This window comes from Schistocerca nitens, chromosome 4 (genome assembly GCF_023898315.1).
Source record: "Schistocerca nitens isolate TAMUIC-IGC-003100 chromosome 4, iqSchNite1.1, whole genome shotgun sequence".
NCBI lineage: Eukaryota > Metazoa > Arthropoda > Insecta > Orthoptera > Acrididae > Schistocerca > Schistocerca nitens.
In genome coordinates this window covers 75373094-75387279 of record NC_064617.1, presented here as the reverse complement: position 1 = coordinate 75387279, position 14186 = coordinate 75373094, and positions in this window count along the sequence as shown.

Below are 14186 nucleotides of genomic sequence, written 5' to 3'. Positions count from 1 at the left end.
TCCATTTCTTATTTTACTTCTATTTCGTTCTACTTGTAAACCCGTTTTTCACTTAAATTTTCATCTGCGTTAGTTTGTCGATAATGCAGTTGGTATTTAGTTTATGTTTTAAATGTTTGTATGACGATTACTATGTAAAAAAATTGCACATTGTACTCCGCCTCCCCCTCTCTGTACAACTCATCTTGCCCCATACCTCTCTGCTCAGCCAAGCCCGTACGCTCGCGTACCACCTGGAATGCATGTTGATACTACCTGCACAACATGCCGGTCTTCCAGGGCAACCGAGACCTCAGATGTCAACAAACTTTTTCACCCCCACTCCCAATGAACACACTGTCAAGAAAGCGAGTTAGTGCTGCATTGTCATCCAGTGCTGAACTATGTTTAAAATTGCACATTATTGGGAGCTAGTTTAAACTCAAGTTCAAAATGTACCCTGACCACAAAGACAGACAGTGTGTTAAAATTAAAAAGTTAATGATAGGGCTGTTTTGATAGAATGTGGACTTCATTCAGTTTTAGCGTGCTAACCAAAGAGCATGAGTCCAACAAATGAAAAGGATAAGTTATAAATATGAGTTATGTCTGTTCTGTAAGATGCGTGCGACAGAAAAGAGACGACTCGCATCTGTAATTCTATGGGCGCAACGGCCGCTTGATGAAAACGTTTCAGTGCATATGCACAGCCAATTCCAAACTCCTACGGGAATCCGAATCTTCGAGTAAGGAATTAATGACCAGATGTCGCTGCGGTGCGGCGTGCGACAAGTTGGGAATTTTGGTCTGAAGGGAAGAGTGTCTGAATAGACGACGTTCTTAAGGCAGCTGTTCTAGAGAAGCGGAGCATACGAGCTCTAGTCACAGTCCGGCACAAACTTTCAACTCTCGCCGTAGCATTGGCGCAATGCCCCGTGTGACTGGAAGCCATTGTTTTCGTTCTATCTCTTTCCCATGCCGTTTCCTTTCCATTTCTTTCACCACAATTATCGATGAGGATGAGTAAGGTCGGGGCTGTTGACTTCTTTCCTCCGCAGGAGAGGCGTCTGGCGCTGGCGAAGCTGCTGCACACGGAGGCGGTGGAGCTGCTCAAGGAGAAGGGCCTCGCCTTCATGCCCACCCAGCCCTGAGGGCCCAGCTCTGAGGGCCCACGACCGCCGGCTCTGTTCCGGAGGGCTCGCACTGCCTCAGACACCGGCGTGTGTCCACCCTGCAGCACCTCTAAATCGTCGTGACTTTTTAAATAAATAAACATACGACAGATCGTCTAGTCAGACCTATTCTTGCTAAATTTCTGTACTATATGAGTTATGTTGTCAGCAATAGGAGATTTGAATACAAAAGAGGGGCCTGCCTGCACAACTAAGAAGCTGTTATTCATAGACTATTAGTACACTCTACATAAATCTTCGCAATGTTTTTTTCTTCCCCTCAGAGAAGATTTGTTTCATTGACAACGATATGCACCCTATCACTTTGTACTCGATGAAATTATACAAATAACAGCTGAGTACGCGATGTTGCCAGGGTATACATTTATTCTAATCATCTATTAGTCCAGCTCCTTGTTCCCCCTTCTCTGACCATCTGCTCCATTCTCTGTTCATTCTTTTCATATTCTCCTGCCCATCTCTCTATCTCCTCCTACGCCTCTCTCATCTGTCTGCTCTCCCCTCTCTCTGTCCGTCTGCCCCTAGGCCCTCTGTCCGTCTGCTCCTCCCCACTCTGTCATCTCCAGCACCCCTACCTAATTCCATCTCCTCCTCCCCAATCTCTTAGTCCATCTGCTCCTCCTCCTCTCTCTGTCCATATCCCCCTCTCTATTTCCTCCTCCCCTTCTCGCTGTCCATCCTCTCCTACCCCTCTCTCCGCATATCTTTTCGTCTCTGTCCATTTTCTCCTATTCCTGTGTCTGTCCACCCCCTCCTCTCTCCTCTCTCTGCCCTATTCCCCTCCCTCTCAGCCTGTGCACATTCTCCTCCCCCAGTATTTGTGTCCATCACCTCCTTCCCCCTCGTGGTCTGTCCGTCTACTCCTCTTCCTTTCTCTTTGGGTTATCACCCCTATCTCACGAGGAGGCTGGCGGTTCTAAACGCCACAATATTTCTTTCGAGATTGTAATTAATATGCGTACCAAATTCGGTTGTAATCGTTTCAGGGGCTTAGGATGAGCTCTTTACCCGTGACTTTGAACACGTATGCACATGCCAAATATATTTCACATATATTTGACATATTTCACTCATATTTACATACTTCTCTAGCGAATTTCGCCCTCTACTTTCATTTTCTCGTAACTGGATGTTTGTGACGTTGTATCTCCTGAACTATTTTGCAGGTACATCTAACGGTATAAGCGGCTACTATCTGTAAATTCTATTGTGTACAGAGTTAGGAACAAAAAAGTAATAAATTAAAACGTCATGCTTCGTGCGGCGGTTTTACTGCATGAACAGCGAAAATCTAATAACCAATAAACTTTTTTCCTATCACCGTTTTGCGGAGGTTGTCAGCGCGAAAAAGTATCATAGAGGCATTAATTATTTGTAAAATTTGTTTCAAGTCACTAAGAGCCCTCATTCACAAATACTGTCTGGAGAAAATATGGACATTTGGTCGTCGTGAGCTACACTGTTTGTTTAGCCCCACGGCTTTGCTAGACAAGCGGTTCCAAACCACACAGTGATTCTTGCTAGACAGTAAATGATATGTATACGAAGTTTGATTGATACCAGTCCAGTAGTTTGAGATTTGAAAATACCTACATGTAAATCAATTTCATAATATGTGAGAATGCGGATTTAGCTTATCTCAAAATTATTAGTGAAAACTGAGACGCGTGACTATGTTGATAGTAGAAACAAATACACTCCTGGAAATTGAAATAAGAACACCGTTAATTCATTGTCCCAGGAAGGGGAATATTTATTGACACATTCCTGGGGTCAGATACATCACATGATCACACTGACAGAACCACAGGCACATAGACACAGGCAACAGAGCATGCACAATGTCGACACTAGTACAGTGTATATCCACCTTTCGCACCAATGCAGGCTGCTATTCTCCCATGGAGACGATCGTAGAGATGCTGGATGTAGTCCTGTGGAACGGCTTGCCATGCCATTTCCACCTGGCGCCTCAGTTGGACCAGCGTTCGTGCTGGACGTGCAGACCGCGTGAGACGACGCTTCATCCAGTCCCAAACATGCTCAATGGGGGACAGATCCGGAGATCTTGCTGGCCAGGGTAGTTGACTTACACCTTCTAGAGCACGTTGGGTGGCACGGGATACATGCGGACGTGCATTGTGCTGTTGGAACAGCAAGTTCCCTTGCCGGTCTAGGAATGGTAGAACGATGGGTTCGATGACGGTTTGGATGTACCGTGCACTATTCAGTGTCCCCTCGGCGATCACCAGTGGTGTACGGCCAGTGTAGGAGATCGCTCCCCACACCATGATGCCGGGTGTTGGCCCTGTGTGCCTCGGTCGTATGCAGTCCTGATTGTGGCGCTCACCTGCACGGCGCCAAACACGCATACGACCATCATTGGCACCAAGGCAGAAGCGACTCTCATCGCTGAAGACGACACGTCTCCATTCGTCCCTCCATTCACGCCTGTCGCGACACCACTGGAGGCGGGCTGCACGATGTTGGGGCGTGAGCGGAAGACGGCCTAACGGTGTGCGGGACCGTAGCCCAGCTTCATGGAGACGGTTGCGAATGGTCCTCGCCGATACCCCAGGACCAACAGTGTCCCTAATTTGCTGGGAAGTGGCGGTGCGGTCCCCTACGGCACTGCGTAGGATCCTACGGTCTTGGCGTGCATCCGTGCGTCGCTGCGGTCCGGTCGCAGGTCGACGGGCACGTGCACCTTCCGCCGACCACTGGCGACAACATCGATGTACTGTGGAGACCTCACGCCCCACGTGTTGAGCAATTCGGCGGTACGTCCACCCGGCCTCCCGCATGCCCACTATACGCCCTCGCTCAAAGTCCGTCAACTGCACATACGGTTCACGTCCACGCTGTCGTGGCATGCTACCAGTGTTAAAGACTGCGATGGAGCTCCGTATGCCACGGCAAACTGGCTGACACTGACGGCGGCGGTGCACAAATGCTGCGCAGCTAGCGCCATTCGACGGCCAACACCGCTGTTCCTGGTGTGTCCGCTGTGCCGTGCGTGTGATCATTGCTTGTACAGCCCTCTCGCAGTGTCCGGAGCAAGTATGGTGGGTCTGACACACCGGTGTCAATGTGTTCTTTTTTCCATTTCCAGGAGTGTATATTCGTGGTACCAAGGATACGTAATGAGTACAATCTACGAGTATGTACATTATCCCTTCCCACAATTCCTTGTAAAAAGGAATTTCTTTGCATTTAGACATACTTCTTTCTTGGTAAGTGCCTCGCATACCGCAAATTCGCCTGTGAAATCGGTGCTAAAATTTGACCGTGAATGATGCTGTGGATCGTTTTTGCATCCGCTTGGTTCCTGGGGTTTTAGAAGCAAACTCGAATTATGAAGTTCTAAATGAACTTGTTCGTGGACCCTTGTGATGAATTCGAAGCCTGCCTTCGGAGTTATTTTAATAACGAAGATTAAAAATTTAATTCTTCACGTGGTTATTTGAGACATTTATTTACCTATCCTATTATTATTTGTTACTGATTTCGTTGCCGTATTGCTACTACTACTCCCAGCAATTTAGACACAGAGAAATCTGCCAAATGCATGTAGTAATCGAAAATAGGTCTTCTGTTCTCCAGCCTGTTGCGCTGATAGCTCGGCCAGCGCACCTTTCCTTGTGAGTGTTACCCTAGCGCGAAAGTAACTCGCAATCGTAAGAGTTCTCAATTACTCGGAAATTAAGCATTTACAGACCAAATATATGATGATGAAAAATGCTCCGTTTTCAGTTACCAACATATCTCGTCAATTTTGAGTCGACTGAACTTTGGGGCTTCTTTTCTCAAAAACGGTTAGGTAGTGAGCCAAAATATATGAACCTATGTGGTTTTACCATTTCGAATCACCACATATTGTTAAACCCAGGTATTTGCGTGAGTCGAGTGATTCCTGGTATGACTTATCGATATTGTGCTCACAAGATTTTAATTTTCACCGTTTGTGAAGTGCTCAGATTTACGTTTCTGATAATTTAAAGCACGTTTACAAGCTATGCTCCTTTTTGAAAGTTAGTAAATATGTGCTTTGATATTTTTTTTATCTTCCCATACAACTTTATTATAGGTAACATCACTGATCGCAAGAAATCCTAAGCTGCTGTTCATGTAATATGCCAGATTACAATGTAGGACATGAGGAAAGGTCCCAGTACACTTGTCTGGGTTACACCTGAAACTAATTTCGCTTCTAGAATGAGATTTCCACTCTGCAGCGGAGTGTGCGCTGATATGAAACTTCCTGGCAGATTAAAACTGTGTGCCCGACCGAGACTCGAACTCGGGACCTTTGCCTTTCGCGGGCAAGTGCTCTACCAACTGAGCTACCGAAGCACGACTCACGCCCGTTACTCGCAGGTTTACTTCTGCCAGTACCTCGTCTCCCACCTTCCAAACTTTACAGAAGCTCTCCTGCGAACCTTGCAGAACCTGTGAGTACCGGGCGTGAGTCGTGCTTCGGTAGCTCAGTTGGTAGAGCACTTGCCCGCGAAAGGCAAAGGTTAAAAAAAAAAAAGTTGGTAGAGCACTTGCCCGCGAAAGGCAAAGGTCCCGAGTTCGAGTCTCGGTCGGGCACACCGTTTTAATCTGCCAGGAAGTTTTAATTTCGCTTCTGTTGATGACTCTCGTTCTACGATAACACGATGCGTCGTCCCTACCTACATGTCATCGAGACAGTCATATACATGTCATCCATCCAGTCATACATTTTGTTTGTCACCCGATATGATCGGACTTCTGCTAATGAATGTTAGCGTGGCACCGAGTCGCGTGCTTAAATGAAATCAAGAAACTCGGCATCCACCTGATTACCTCGATGACTTGCGAGAAAAGAGCTAATTTCTTCTCGCATTACCGGTACCTTTGGAACACATTATGGTCGCCATCCAGGAGATTGTTCTGGCAGAGACACTCCATTTTGTTTGATTTCGAAATAAGTTCTAGGATTCTACTATAGATGGATGCCAATTAAATAGGAGAATAGTTCCGTTGATCACTTTTGGGATGTCATCTGTGCTTCCCACCGTCCTGCTACTGGGTTGTATTACTTAAGAATTCCTCGAGCTACCCACGTGGAAAGTATTTCTTTCTAAATCGGTGTTGATTTCTGGACGGGAATTTAATCTTCCAACATGGTCACGAATTCTGCAGCAAATCGACGTCATCGATACTGGTCTGTAGTTTTGTGGGTTTTGTGAGACAGTTTTCTGTATGTTAAATATGTTACATCGTTCTTAACATTTTGATAACAGTCTATACATATTATAAAATTGCAGATCTTCTCCTGGACCCCTATGTTGATTGTGTACCAATGTTGGTACACAATCAACTATTGCTTGGGAAGAAACACTGTGGAGGTAATTATCATCTACTTTCTTTTGGGGTGGTACATGGTTCCAAAAATGTAGTGTCTAAGGTGATGGACATAGAGTGAGAGGGGGGGGGGGCAAGGAGAAAATGGGGAGAGAGAGAGAGAGCGACGAAAGAGGTGGTGGACGGAGAGAGGGAGGAGGAGAAGATGGGGGTGGCAGAGGGGAAGGAGGAGTGGGGGGAGGGGTAAGGAGAAGATGGACAAAGGGAGAGGGAAGATAGACAGAGCGAGAGGAGGAGGTGGAGACGGACAGAGCAGAGGAGGGGAATATGTTAAGACAGGTTCAAGATGCAGAGGGTTAATGGACAGGAGGAAAAATAAGAGGATGTGGGAAGTGGAAGAGGGGGAGATTACGAGGATGCAGGTGAAAGACAGGTACGGTGTGAGTAGGAAAGTGGAAGAGGCACAGGAGGTAGCTGGATGAGGCGAGAGAGATACAGAAGGGTAACGTCTACCATCATGGATTTACTTGACTTGGAATACTTTTAAAGTATGAGGAGCAATTTGCTTCTTATTTGTGGTGTTCAGCGTGTGAACCAGGAGGCGAGAATGACTGCGGCTGCGCCCCTATATTTTCGTCACGGCGGAATACCACCGATAAAATTAACGTACCGTCCTGGGCTATATGGTGTAAAACAACAGGTTCAGATACATATAGCCGACCGTGGTGGCCGAGCGGTTCTAGGCACTTCAGTCCGGATCCGCGTGACTGTTACGGTCGCAGGTTCGAAACTGCCTCGGGCATGGATGTGTGTGATGTCCTTAGGTTGGTTAGATTTACGTAGTTCTAAGTTCTAGGGGTCTGGTGACCACAGATGTTAAGTCCCATAGCGCTCAGAGCCATTTGAACCATTTTTTTCAGACACATTGAGAGGCACCCACATGCGTTGCTCATACTGTGGCATCAAGCAGTCAGGTCTGCAAGATGAGTGGTCTGCCAAGCGAGAGGATTCTTTCTTATTTGACGAGTAACATGAACTCTAGTACTCACACTTAGTTACAAGTTATCCTCCTATATGATTACTACGCAACGGAAACGCATATCTGACTATCAGTGATTTACAGAACTCTGACTGTACACTACGCACTGGCAATACCACATTTTCTTTTTGTCTTTTATTTAACGGCTTTTATTAACACGTGGCCATCCCACTGAATATGAATGGCGCACACATTATAAATTCGGGACATTATGACAACATACAATTCAATGGAAAAGGCCACCAATCTTTTTCTTTTCACTATCTTATTTATTCCGATAAATTCTCTAACCTAAACACACAAATTCTATAACCTACAACAATAACATATGAGAAATTCCGCGCAGTGGGCATGGCTTTACATTAGTGAATCTCTATATTATGGTCTCGTAACTATTTAACTCTACAGTGCACTTTCTGGATAGGATGGTGGATCTTTTATTATACCTCACACTTCGACTCTCACAATCATCATCACGAAACTTTCCTCCAAACCGAGCGGTACCGAAGGAACAAGCATAACCCACTAATCTTTTGAAACTACCTTGCTACTCTCCCATGAAAACCACACTTACCCAAATTACATGACATACATCACACTACAACATGAATACAAAACACAAAATAGTCACAACATTATCACTTTCAGCTTTCCCACTTCAATTTGTATTTATCCCAGTTTCACACGACACTGCCCCACTTTGTAATTCTACTTTCCTACTGTGAACTCTGGAGATATATGCACGTCTTCCTGTGCAATGCAAGCCAAGTGGCGTTGCTGGATAGACGGCCGACTCACCTTGATTCTCTCTCAGAGTTTAAATCTAGCGTCACGCAGAATCCTATTACGCAAAGTAATATTAAGCACACACGCGAGTCCTCAACTGATACCATGGACGAGTACTTCTCTTTATCCTTTGTCTCATACACAGATTGAGACTCACACAGTACTCACCATGTGGAAGTACTCGTCTCTAATTTCAAGTCCTGCACACGCCATTTCTTAAATATTTCAACTTATGATACACACGCTATTTCTTAAATATTTCAACTTGTTGTACACATGCTAGTAATTCAGCTTAACTTAAGCACACGGGAGTATTTCAGCTTATTGCTACACGTGGTTTCAATGTGACCGTTGGTCACTTCCGAAGATTACTACAATCCCCTTAATATTACCTGCCTGACATTTAATTCTCCCCACAAAAGTTCCTGAGATAGAGAAATTATTATTTCAAACTACTCTTAAATATTCCACAAGCATACCATGTCTCCACTCTTTCGTCATTTCGGAGCACAACTAAAACAGGTCTTAACAGCACAAGATCCGGCGGCAGAGTGCTGAAACATGGCCGTATTCAGGTTCTCTCGCACCTCTGTCGAAGTGGGAGAAGCACCTTGCTACCTTATTGGTCAGCCACATTTCAGGCGCTCAAAGCTCTGGTAAATTTCATGTCTTTGGTCCCACCAAAGGTGGCCAAAGGATCGACTCAAAGATGATCATATATTCACATTCACTATCTCTGGTTAGCAGACGACCATACATTCATTCATTTCACAGATCTCACCAAACTGGATGTAGGGATTTACTTTGTGGGAGTGCACATGTGATCAATTAAATAAATAAATTGTCATTCTTTCCCACACTGGTATCCGGCTTCGCTGTATTAATTTAAATTGAGTTATTTTACAAAAAAATGTGTTGTTCTGACAAAAATAATGAAGTATTTTGTACCTATTTTCAATGTCGGGCGGTACTGTACCCTTTCACCACCGGCTACCCATGCAGAAAAAAATGGCACGGTACTATCCTTGCAATGCGAGGGTAGTTCCGAACATTTTTTTAGGAAAACTGTATTAGAACAAAAATAGCAAGTCATCAAATAACCAGGAGGAGACCTTAGCCCCTGGTGACCTCAAATTGACGACCAAATGTTGTTACTTTACCAAATTATTGACACAGTTGTTGCATTATTGTACTCTCCACAATGCGGAGTAACGTACACATACAAATTTACAACAATCCACATGACAAATAAAACATTACATCATACAACTAAAAAATAATGGTGAGATAAAAATTGGCTTAGTTACCGGGATCTCCGTTATTTTTATGAGTAATCCAAACTTCACTAATTCTATGACAAATGAAAGAAAATACTAATTGTACTCGTGAAATTTTAAATAGCTCACCGTCCAAACACAGAACAAGTAATCTGACATTCATAAATTGCGTTGTAATAATCTTTACCCGGCAATGTCTAAATACAAAACAAAATCAACAAAAGAAAAAAATTTCGTACACTAGTTGCACGTAGAAGTCAGGCTCCATACCAATACACGCAATAAATAGTTAGCAATAAATGCTTGAATCCACCAGTAGCTCTCGTATCTTACTCTACTGCTCATTTCTCTGTTGTCACACATTTAGACGACAAGAACTTGCATTTCGACTAGCCTTCGTTACACTTTAATGTGAAATATCACCACTGTGATAATGAAAATAAGTGGCTTCAGTCAACACACCAAAAAGACCATTACTGTCCACGACATCAAAATGCATCAATTTATTCCGATATTTGTTGTGCAATGCAAACTCTTGTCCCCTGTGACAACCTTACTGATCAATGCTACAAGAGCGACTACGTTAGTATTACGCCACTGGCTGATAATGAAAGCATCATTGTACAAAATATTCTAATAAACATGCTACGTGAACTTGATAACCCAGAACAAACCAAAAAAAACACTAACTATTCTAAACACAAATGTTAATGAAATACAATTACACTTGCTGTCCCTTCAGGAATGAAACATATAAAAAAAACATTTACACAATTACAAATACATTATTCCCTATCTTGCGAGTCACACGGAAACATTTCATTCTGTGATTTTCTTGGGGTCAAAAACTTGCTGATAGTTTTCCTAGAAACACTGTCTCGGTGTCAAAGCTCTCCCATGGTTAACCGGACTAAAGTCTTTAAGTCACTCAAATCGGCATTTTGAACACGCACTGAACAGTCTGTATCTCACATTAAACACAAATGTCATAGTCACTCTCAGCGTACCATTCACACGAATCTGGTCGTCCAGAAATGGCCCTACAACTACTATTACCCACGGTTCTGTCCTTTCAGTTCATGGTGTAATTAAAAGTCGTAAGGTCCAACAAACAGCACTTATTCCCGCACCAATTCAAGAAATGTCTCCTACTACAGACGCAAATGTCAATGTCCCACTCTAGTTTCTTGCGTTCATACAATAATTAGTCACCAAACGACAACTGTCCTCTTCAACAATACCAAGCGTCCCACATGCAATTCACAAAGCACACTTAACAAGTCACTGCCAAAGGTTTATGGATCCCACCATTCAGTGGTCAAGACAAAACAAAACGATCGTCCTGTCTGCTAAGGACAAAATCTTTTCCACCACTCACAACGTGGAAACACCAGTCCTTCACTTTCCACCTTATGGAGACATACGAGAAGTCATCTTGTTTCACGGCTCCACAGTCCAGTACTAGTTAATAGTTGCTGGTAACAAATGCCCGCCGGGCTCTGCCGCGCGTCGTCCATTCTGCCGTGGCGCCGCTGCGCGCGCCGTTGAGCAGAAGAAACCACCCGCTGTTGCCTCCGCGGGATACTTTCCCCAGTCGTAGGGTGGCGCAACTTATGAATGGCCAGTGGTACGTGCGTGTCGCCCCAGGCCGTTGACCTGCTGTAGCGAGCGCGTAGAGTGTACCTCGTCCGACAGTGGAGTGGGGAGTGCCGCGGCTCTGTCGCCCGTCGCCATGGCGACGTCAGCTCGGCCCGCTAGCGGTATGGGCGTTACGACTCCCAATCAGTCAGACCCTTTCGTGCATCTCGCAACATTACATACAAAAGGATATTCTTACATTATTTAAATACTCATTGATTACATGTATGATCTATTAGATACATTGGTAATAAAAGAATCTTTGTTCTAAAAAACATAAAATTATACACCCTAGTTTTCTACACATACAACATCAACATTTATCTCTTTTCTATATACAGCCCACACTTGTGCTATAGATTGTACCTGTCGTCCCTCATACAAAACATGAAAGTGTAAAATAAAAAACAAAAGGAATAAGAAACAATCTATACAACTCATAATTACAATATAAAATAGTAAACTACTCTAACATCCTATCACAGTGAAAATATTAGAAACTGTTGATTCTAAAGCTACAATATACAATGAAACTTTGCGTTTGTGACAGACTGAAATTAATACCCCTTGAAAGTGTTCTAACAAAAAAAATAAGAAATAATCTACACAGCTCTCAATTACCTAGCACAGGTTATTAAATATTAAACTACTTTAACATCCTATCACAGTGAAAATTTTAGAAACTGGTGACTTTAAATCTACAACAAACAATGCACCTTTGTGCTCGTGACAGACTGAAATTAGTATCTCTTTACACATTTTACATTTTATTATATATAACACCATTTCTAGGACACGTATGAACCATCCACATGATGTCATATCCTGACCTGCCATCGGGGTTCATCCAAATCAAACAATACATAATAATGTTTTTGTTACAGATCAGTAGCATCCCATTTACAGGAGTGTGCACATTGACCACACTACTCTACGACTCTCACTCGCCAGACATCACATTTTCCTTCTCATTCAATCCATTAATACACTAACAGAATAGGTCTAGAAGTCAGCTAACCTTAACACCACCACATTCACAACATACCATACCTTTGCTCCCTTATACTCATAACACCATCACACTCACGACAACATACCATACCTTTCCTCCCTTATACTCAACCACATAACACATGAAGCTGTTTCGGAGATAGCATTCCAGTCTCCGAATTCGTCCTTTCACTCTGGCACCTCTCTCCATCTGCTTACCTCTGCATTCACTTTATGCTAAATATCAACTTAGAATTGCGACATTTCATCTAAGAACAAAAAATACGCAAATTATTCCTCCTGCAAAATAACAGTACACATTATTGGTACCGTTTTGATTAGTTATACTGGTACCAGGCTTCAACAACAACAAAAAATAAATGAAACTGCCTCGGGCATGGATGTGTGTGATGTCCTTAGGTTGGTTAGATTTACGTAGTTCTAAGTTCTAGGGGTCTGGTGACCACAGATGTTAAGTCCCATAGCGCTCAGAGCCATTTGAACCATTTTTTTCAGACACATATTTGTGCAACATGTGTGACATATGGGTACACGAGCGAGGTAAAAAGCTAATAATAATAATTATGATAATAATAATCATATAATACAGTATTTCAGAATGGCGTGACATGTATGACATATGTATTAATGGAGTGAAATAAAAGGAAGAAGGAGGGGTTTGGTTAGATGAAATGATCGTATGGCATTGCTGGCCGGGAGGCCCCATCCGGGGAAGTTCGGCCGCCAAGTGAGAGTCTTATTTCATTATTTCAGTCGGCGCCACACTGGCGACTCGCGCGCATGTAATGACGATGAACTGATGCGGGAAGTAAGCACGTAACCACTTTTTTTTTCAGCAGTTCACAAACACTAAATGAAATGTATCGTCAGGAAAAAAAAAAACATCATTTTAAAACAAATCACAAATTTGAAGGAACAGGGATGTTGTTTTTATTTATTTATTTACTTATTTTCAATAAAGATCATTCTGTTAAAAGGAACATGTAGATCATTTCATGGTATAGTATGTGCATTACATATTGAGTGGTGAGTGAAGCGTGAGGTTCATTATCAGCTGTCAAATGTGCACACCGACTACACCCGGCACATCCCAACTGCATGGGGGGTCAAGGAAGACTGTCTGAAGATAGTTGGCAAAGGTTTTCCGATAGTGTGACCATCTATGAACCTCATTGTGGGCTTGCTGTAAGAAATACCAAAAGTTAAGTCGCGACTTGGCAGCATCCCCATAGAGGTACGCGACGGTCCACCCTTTGACCCAGATGGATCGACTGTGATTTAGTCGCCGGAAAGTAGTATCTCCGGATGTAAGAAGGCAGCAAGTGCAATATGTTGCGGGGTCACACGGAGGTAGCAAGCCACCATCTGTCTTCCTAGGAGCCATACGTCCTCCACCGCGATACAAGTTAAGCGGTGATGGTCGTCATCCACTTGGCGACATTTCGGGGTTAGTGGAGTGTCCACTAGTCCAATTGCATGGAGCCGTTGATTGGTGTTGAACTTGCCACAGGCGACAGAGAACAACAGTGCCCGAAAAAAGGTAGGAAGGAATTTTTGGTGCACATGTCTCCAAATCTTCGCCCAATGCAACTTGGGGTGTTTGAGTTCAATGACATTACGACTTATCCGTCGTAGCAGCCAAACATAAAAAGCCTTCGCGCATGGCGGTCTCGTGCGCGGAAGCTCGTTTCTGATATAACTAAGTTCCACGATAAATGTTGATACATGCGCAAAATGTGGCGTAATGTTGCCCACAGTCACCGTAAGTGTGAGGGACGCTGGAACCAGGAGGTCCAGTAGGCGGGATGTAAGGGAATCACGCCCGCTACGCCATTGCTTGTACATCGTGGCTAGAAGGAGCGCTGCCGCTCGGCGGTGAACATTCGTAAGTCCGAGTCCCCCCTTGTCCGTAGGGAGCGTGAGCGTTGCGTA